The sequence below is a fragment of the Merops nubicus genome, unplaced genomic scaffold, assembly GCF_000691845.1.
Source record: "Merops nubicus isolate BGI_N331 unplaced genomic scaffold, ASM69184v1 scaffold45630, whole genome shotgun sequence".
Taxonomy (NCBI): Eukaryota; Metazoa; Chordata; class Aves; order Coraciiformes; family Meropidae; genus Merops; species Merops nubicus.
In genome coordinates, this window is record NW_008583024.1 from 25,746 (window position 1) to 33,173 (window position 7,428).

The following is a 7,428-nucleotide window of genomic DNA, read 5'->3' on the forward strand; positions in this document are numbered from 1 at the left end:
GTATAAGGTATGCAGATAATAAAACTTGAAGTGTATGTTCTGGCTCTCCAGATGCTATAGGCAACCACCTAAGTTGTCTGCTCCTAGAATTCCATATGCTAAGTAAAATAAGCATCAGAAAGGGAAAACAAAGGGGGGGAAAAACCCTCAGTTTGGGGACCAAACAACTTGTTTGGGTGAGCTCAGAAAACTTTTTGCAACTGTCTTTCAATTGTTTAAAAAAGATTAACTTGCAATCTCCATTAGGCTCAGTGTGAGTGACTGAGGATGCTGCCATCTCCACATGCCAATCCACCCATCTGGTCAATGTTACCAGCTCAGATCAGGCCTGTTCTCCTCAAGAACACATCAGCTGCTACAGTCCACAACCCCATTCCATTCATCTTAGTTACCATTAATTACCTAGGTCATGAACTACAGCTGCTCGAGAGAGCATACTACTTGTCTAGGAGCACAGAAAGGTGAAGAGCCCAGAATGATGAACTTCTTCAACTGCTGTAGGTCAGTAATAATTGCTCAAGTCAGGCAGGCATACTTTCAGAAATATCAAAACTTTTGACACAAAAATGGGAATGTCAAAGACCAGAAAATAAGTTATGATGGTTGCAACTTGACGCATCACTAACTTACTGTCGTAAGACTTAAGCACTGAATTTCTTATTAATACATTTCCTGGATTCTCTCACTGCAGTTATCATGACTTGCTCTAATTAGGATGCAAACCGTTCTACATGAAAGAAATACAGAGATGTAGCTCTTCCACAATTACTCCTAAGTGAAATTATTTTGGCTTTTTATTGTTTCTTATCCTTCTATGTCGTTATTGATCTCTTTTGAGTCACCATCCTTGGAGGTGTTTATAGACATTACATGTATACTTAGGGACATGGTTTAGTAGTGGACTTGGTAGAGCTAGGTTTATGGTTGGACACAAGGATCTTAAGGGATTTTCCAAACTAAATAACTCTATAACACTTTATCAAAATTTTAATGCAACTTTTCCCTTATCTTTGAGTGTATAAATCCCTTATTTTTTTGTAACAAGCAATGTCGTAATCCCATTTCATCTTCAGCCTTCCAACATTACAAACAATCGTGATAGTCTTCTTTTCTGATGCCTCATACTCTCTGAAATTACTTTAGAAAGGGAAAAAACCAAAGACAGCAAAAAGTGCTGTAACATTGGAGTACCTTTTCCAGAATTTGGAATATGATACATAAATTTTCATTTCTAATTATTTTCTTTTGTCAGAAAACACTACTCAAATCTAGCTGACATACTGCATACATCTCCCTCCTAGAGCTTCACCCATAGCTCTGCCATGAATAGCCTCAAAAAATGCAACTGTCACCATCTGTCACTCTCAGCTTATGAACAAGAGGCTACAAGAAATAAAAGACAGCAGTGTAATTATGTTAGTCTATATTTGCTTTACTTTTGCTCAGTGTCATTCCTAACGTTTTGCCAAGGTTATACAGAGGGGGAAAAAAAAATTAAAAAAAAATCACAAGAACAATGTGGGACAGATTTAAGTTAAGCACCATTCATTAGTGTATTGCTCATATGATTTTTAGTATGAGGACTTTGCAAACATGCAGAATCTCACTAGCCTCGTAGCTGTGTAATAAATATATTAATTCATACAAGCCAGAGACTCATCAAAAACAGTTGGCTTGACTCAGTTTGCTTGCTCCTCTCCTGGAATTAATGTTTCTCTTCTATCAGTACAACAAATTCTGTAGCTAGGCAGAGAAACAAATGGAGAAAACACCTCTGGCTGAGAACTTAGCTGCTGGTGGGTCAGCAGAGGGCTGAGCAGCTCACTACACCCCTGCACAAACTCTGGAACAGCACAAGGAAGGTGGCAGCATGGGCAGGGGAAGGGAGATGAGGTATATGGCGGGACAGACTGCCTTCAGAACTGACACCAGCCCAAAGGACAGCCACCAACTCATGCCGTCAGCAGAACAGGCTTTGTAGTTGCAGAGAGGCAGGGGAGATATTTTTTCCTAGGAAACCTCTCAGAATAAATGTTACAATAAATGTTGCTCAGTGGTAGAACTGACAGTTTTAGCTGAACTGATACATCTAAGGATCAGTAGCACTCCAACTGATGGATTGATTGTACCCAAACTTCAAGCATTTAGCTGTAGTGAGGAGGAATTTAACTCCTCTTTTATAGGCAATGTGCCTGAGAAATGGAGAGGTATGCATTAACATTCATATACAGTATTTTAGCAAAAATAAATGCCAATTATCTTAATATCTGACAATTTTTATCTCCAACATCAATAATTACTAAAGCTAAATTGTAAAATAAATGTCAAAATACCTACATCAGTCAATTTTAAACTTGGTTTCGTAGATAAGGGGGGGGGGGGAGAAAAAGAATTCTACCTGAATCCCTGTCTCACCAACTTTTACTCAATTTGATGTTTTCCGACCTCTACATTGCCCCGTGAACAGTGGGCCAAATTAAGTTTAGTCTGTATTCTAAATGTGATCTCCAATGATCCCTGAACTTTCCCTAAATCCTCCCGTAATATACCCTAAATGGTGCACTTGGTTCTAAATGACAGTTCTGTCAGCTGGTTGGTATGAACACCCTGACCAAACACGGGACCAAATAAACACATGCTACCCTCAAGCTGCTGTTGCCTAGTAAACCAGGCTAAAAGCACAGTGATATTTATCCTACCTACAAGTCAGGTGAGCGTTTCCTCTCCAGTCCTTTCTAAGCATCGTTTTGCACAGTTGTTACTTCAGACAGACCTTCTCCTGAAGCATTACAGGGAAAACTCGTAAGTTACATATGATCCATTCACAACTAATTTCAAAAATGAAGACAGGAAATTACAAATAAAGCTTAATAGTACTATATGTCTGGTAACAACAGGGATTACATGACATGTATTTATCTCTTAAAGTTTATTTTCAATTAGAATGTGGATACTCTTAACCCACAGTACTCTGCATTTTTTAATGGTGAACTTGATGGTATTTTATTAGTGAATGGAATATGATTTGAAGTCAGGCTAAAAGATGCGTACTACACATATAAAAATGAGCTATGCAGAAGGGCAATTTTGAGAAGTCAGCTCATTTCCTCTTTGCAAAACTCTGTAAGGTAGGCCAATGTAACAACTCAAGTACTATACTGGATTGTTCAAGCCATTCATCATTCTCAACCACCTCCTCTTCACAGAGCTTCTTACTAGGTCTAAATAGAAACTGTGAAGAAAAAAATAAAAAAAAAAAAAGAAGAAAAACAACCAAACCAACAACCCCGAACCCACGCACCACTTCAGTGTATCTAACAAACGAAGCCTGTTTTATTTCTGAAAGTGGAACTATGGTTCAGCCTAAACTATATTTGTGTTTAGTGACAAACACACCAAAAATATTTATTTTTTTCAGAACAGCTGCATCTATAACCAATGCATCAGGGCTCACATCCCTTCACACCTCCATTCAGCTTCATCCTCCTGTTCAAATGTTTGCACGATAAAGCTGGCCAATGCATGGCCAGGCTGCAGACAGCTGTTGTTCTTCAAAATCATCTGTGCCAATGGAAAAAGATAACCATCCCAAGCTACTCTCAAGCACCCCTCTGACGGAGAGGGATCACTCCTATGTGTTGATATGCTTAAAAATACATCTTGGGGAAGTTTTTTCAAAATCACATGTGCTAGCAAGGATCTGGTAATAATACTGTTTAATAGAAACTAGCTTCTTTTGACTGAAATGGCTGATGGCAAGCAGCAATACAGGACTACCTATTTTTTTCAGTTCCTGCACAGACTTGGAATAAAGACATGTTCAGCAGAAAACTATATATTGTGTTCTATTCTTTCACTTGTTTCTCTGTCATCAGCAGCTCTCCCCTATTTTTAATTTTTTCATTGACCTTTCCTTTTTGTTTCCTTGCATCAATTTACAAATTATCTTCTGCACTGGTCTTTATTCAACATCCACATGAAGTCAATAATAAAGTGCACAAATTCACACTCCCACTGTTTTGTTTCAGGCCACCTACAAATGGAGAAAGACAAAACTACATTGACCTGTATTGCAAAGACAACCATCTGGAATCTTCAGAACTATATTTTTTTAAGCAAAACTTTGAGTGCAGAAAATGCAAATGCACAAAGCAAATACTGAACATATGTACCATTCACATTCACTAAGGCTGTGGTTCCAGTCATTTGAAGTCAATATAAATGTGGGCTGATGCCAGAACACAGAGTTCATACATCCACGCATTTCTTTTTCATACAGGTGGCCTTCTAGCTGCATGAAAACCATACTTTCCTCTCCCCTCTAAGAAAAGATTTGGCAGCAACACATCTCAGCCTAAAGTGACAGTGGAGCCATAGACTAAAAATGTTTTATGTTCATGCTAGTATGGATTAAATTGGAAATTAATTTGACTATCAAATGGGAGACTCAAAATTTTGTCGATAGTTCTATTCCTGTGTCAGAGGTTCCCACTGTGTTAGGATGATACTGAAAATGCAAGTAACAAAAATCCAGCCAGCCCAACCCTCAACCTTCATCATTTCATTTCCTCAGCATTTTCCCCAAATATGATCACCCTTCCTCTGTGGTTCACCATAAAAAAAAAAAAAAAATTCTGAAATAGCAGCCATGCCAACAAAAGATTTTTTTTTTTTTTTTTTTTTTTTACACTTTGCTGATTGGCAGCACAAGGTTTTTGTCAGCATGTTTAGGAATCACTTAACACACTTCAGGTTTGGAATACTGTCTTTCCAAGCACATGGACCTAACACATCTATAAGAAAAAAAAAAATTGCATTCTACAGGTCTATGGAATTCACGCAGAAAAACTGTCTCGTCATAATTAGAAATCTCATACTATAGATTTTCAACCTAATTGCCTCTTCTATTACTATTTAGAGAGCAAAAGCAAAGCACAAAAAAGACTTTCAACACTTCTGCAGACAAAAATTGATTGACACCACTTTCCATCAGACATCCTTCTCTAGAATAATGCTACAGGGTGTCTTTGGACTATCAACACAGGATTTTTTTTCCCTCCAGAACTAGAAACCAATACCTGGCAATATCAACCACTGTCTTTCTTGGACACAGGGCAAGAGCCTGCTATTATCTTAGGATTCTTAAGAAAATGCCATCCTGAGATAATCCCTTAGCCTGACAAAATACACAGCACATACTCCTAACACTACTGCACCACACAGTTAATTTACATCACTTTCAATATGATTTTTTGCAATTATTAACAAGAAGTCTTCCTGTACTGAAGTATATAAGGAATACATATCCAGTTATGACATCTCAGCTGGGAGAACATAACATTAAGCTGAGAAGACAGCACCATTCTCAAACTATTTAAACATAAATACAGGTTCCTACTAGATCATGCCCTTTGTTCTATTTTCCTTGGAAAGAAACACCTATAATGAAAAAGATGTTAAAATATCTAACCTCACTTCTCAACAGCAAGTAAAAAGCTTTCTTGTCAAGAGTTAGTAATGATTTTCTATTATCTAATTTATGCAGGAAGTACCTTTTTCCCCCTCCCCCCATTAAGAACTATGAAAAAATACAGGTGTTTTCTCCCAGGTCTGTGCACAAATAAGTGCCCTTGTTGGTGTTCACCACTCCTCTAGAAGCAGCAAAGAAACATGCCCATTTTAATTCTACTATTAGTAATGTGAAAGTGGACTAGCATAGGACTGAAACCATGAATTTATATTTTAAAATTTATAAAATTATAAGGAAAGGCAATTTTTAGAATTGTATGAAAGGCAAAAAAAGCTTTTTAAAGAGCCTAGTGTAGTCTCCAAGCCATTTACCCATTAGGATCCCCAAACTAACTCTTAGAAGTGGAATCCCTTCCTGTTCCTGTTACTGAAGACGAGTAAGGCAAGACCATGGAAGAGCAGAATATACGTTCTGAAAGCTGACAATAATCACTAAGGACGACTTCTACTACCTTTTATTCTTACGTTCCTCTTTCTCTACTAGTTTAGACCCCTTCCCTGCCTCATCCCAGCCTCCTACCTAAACCTCACTTCATTAGAAGAGGGCCATATTTCCTCCTTGGCATCCACTGACTCTGCTTTCAAATGGAAGATGGCTCCTAAATGCACATGGCATGAAGAACTTGTAGTAGACATCATGCTGCAGCAGAGTAAAATCCTCAATTACCGTACATAGCCTTCACTCCAAATTCCCCTACAATCCAGATTTTTTTTTTTTTCCTCCTCAGAAAATACATGATCCTGAGGGGGGGGGAAAAAAAAAAAAAAAGTCCTCTTCTTTTGGTAACAGCTTGATTACTCCTTAGCTAACTTGGAAAAAAAAGTTTGTTTCATAGAAGAGGACTGGAAAAATGGAAAATCTTAAGAAATGCAGTCCCACAGGATTCTCTCAGAGGATTACCAATATTGTTACCCTTTATACGTTACCCTTCAGATCTACTTCATATACAGGAAACTATACTTTTTCTGAAATCTTAATAAATAACTTATAAAAACTGATAAATCAAGCCCTGCAAGTTTAGATAAACTAATGCTTCATAAATCATATGTAATTTCCATATTTTCATCATGATAGAACCCAAAAATTTGAGTGATGCTGGATCCCACTGCATTAATGAAAGGGAACAGTGAAAAAAAAAGGTAAAAAGAGCAAAAACCAAAACTAAAAACATTTCTCCCTCTCCAAACAGCCTCTTCTGCTGGCGATACAGAACAAAACCCATAAAAAAATCAAGTATTCCTCCAGTTGAAAATATACATCTTATAAAATATACTTTACGTAAAAGAAATGGTCTCATGTTCCTTTTCAAAATAGGTCTCAGATGATTACTAAAATATAATTAACTAGACTAGTCAAACATTAGGCAACTACTAGCAAAAGTGACTTCCTTATCATTATGGAAGATGTTTTTCTCATTCTGAGTAAACTGTAAAGCAACATTTAGCACTGCAATAGATATTTTGTCCACAGTTTCAATAAACTATTTCTTTTTCTCCTAAGCCACACTCCTTTAAAGCCTCCTCAATGACTCAAAGTACAACGGTACATATAGACAGTACTTATAGTTTGGTCTTCGCTGCAAGAAAATGAACCTGAAACTCATAAAAATCTCTGGAGTGCCTTAGTGCCTTAAAAGAGAGAGGCACAGGACCCTGCTGCCAACCATGGTAGCTCCTGTAGGCTCCAGTTCCCTCGGAGAGGCCTGCAGCGGGGAGAACATGTGGCACGCAGACAGCCCGCCGACTTCGCCTTCTAGGGGAGGAGAGAGGACTCATTCAAACTCCCGAGCAAGCACCGAGCAGCGCCCGAGGCCGACCGGGGCACTTGCAACGTGCAGGCAGAGCGGCGGCGTGCCTGGGCCGCGGCTCGTTCGGCTGTGGAGCGGAGAAACCCCGCCC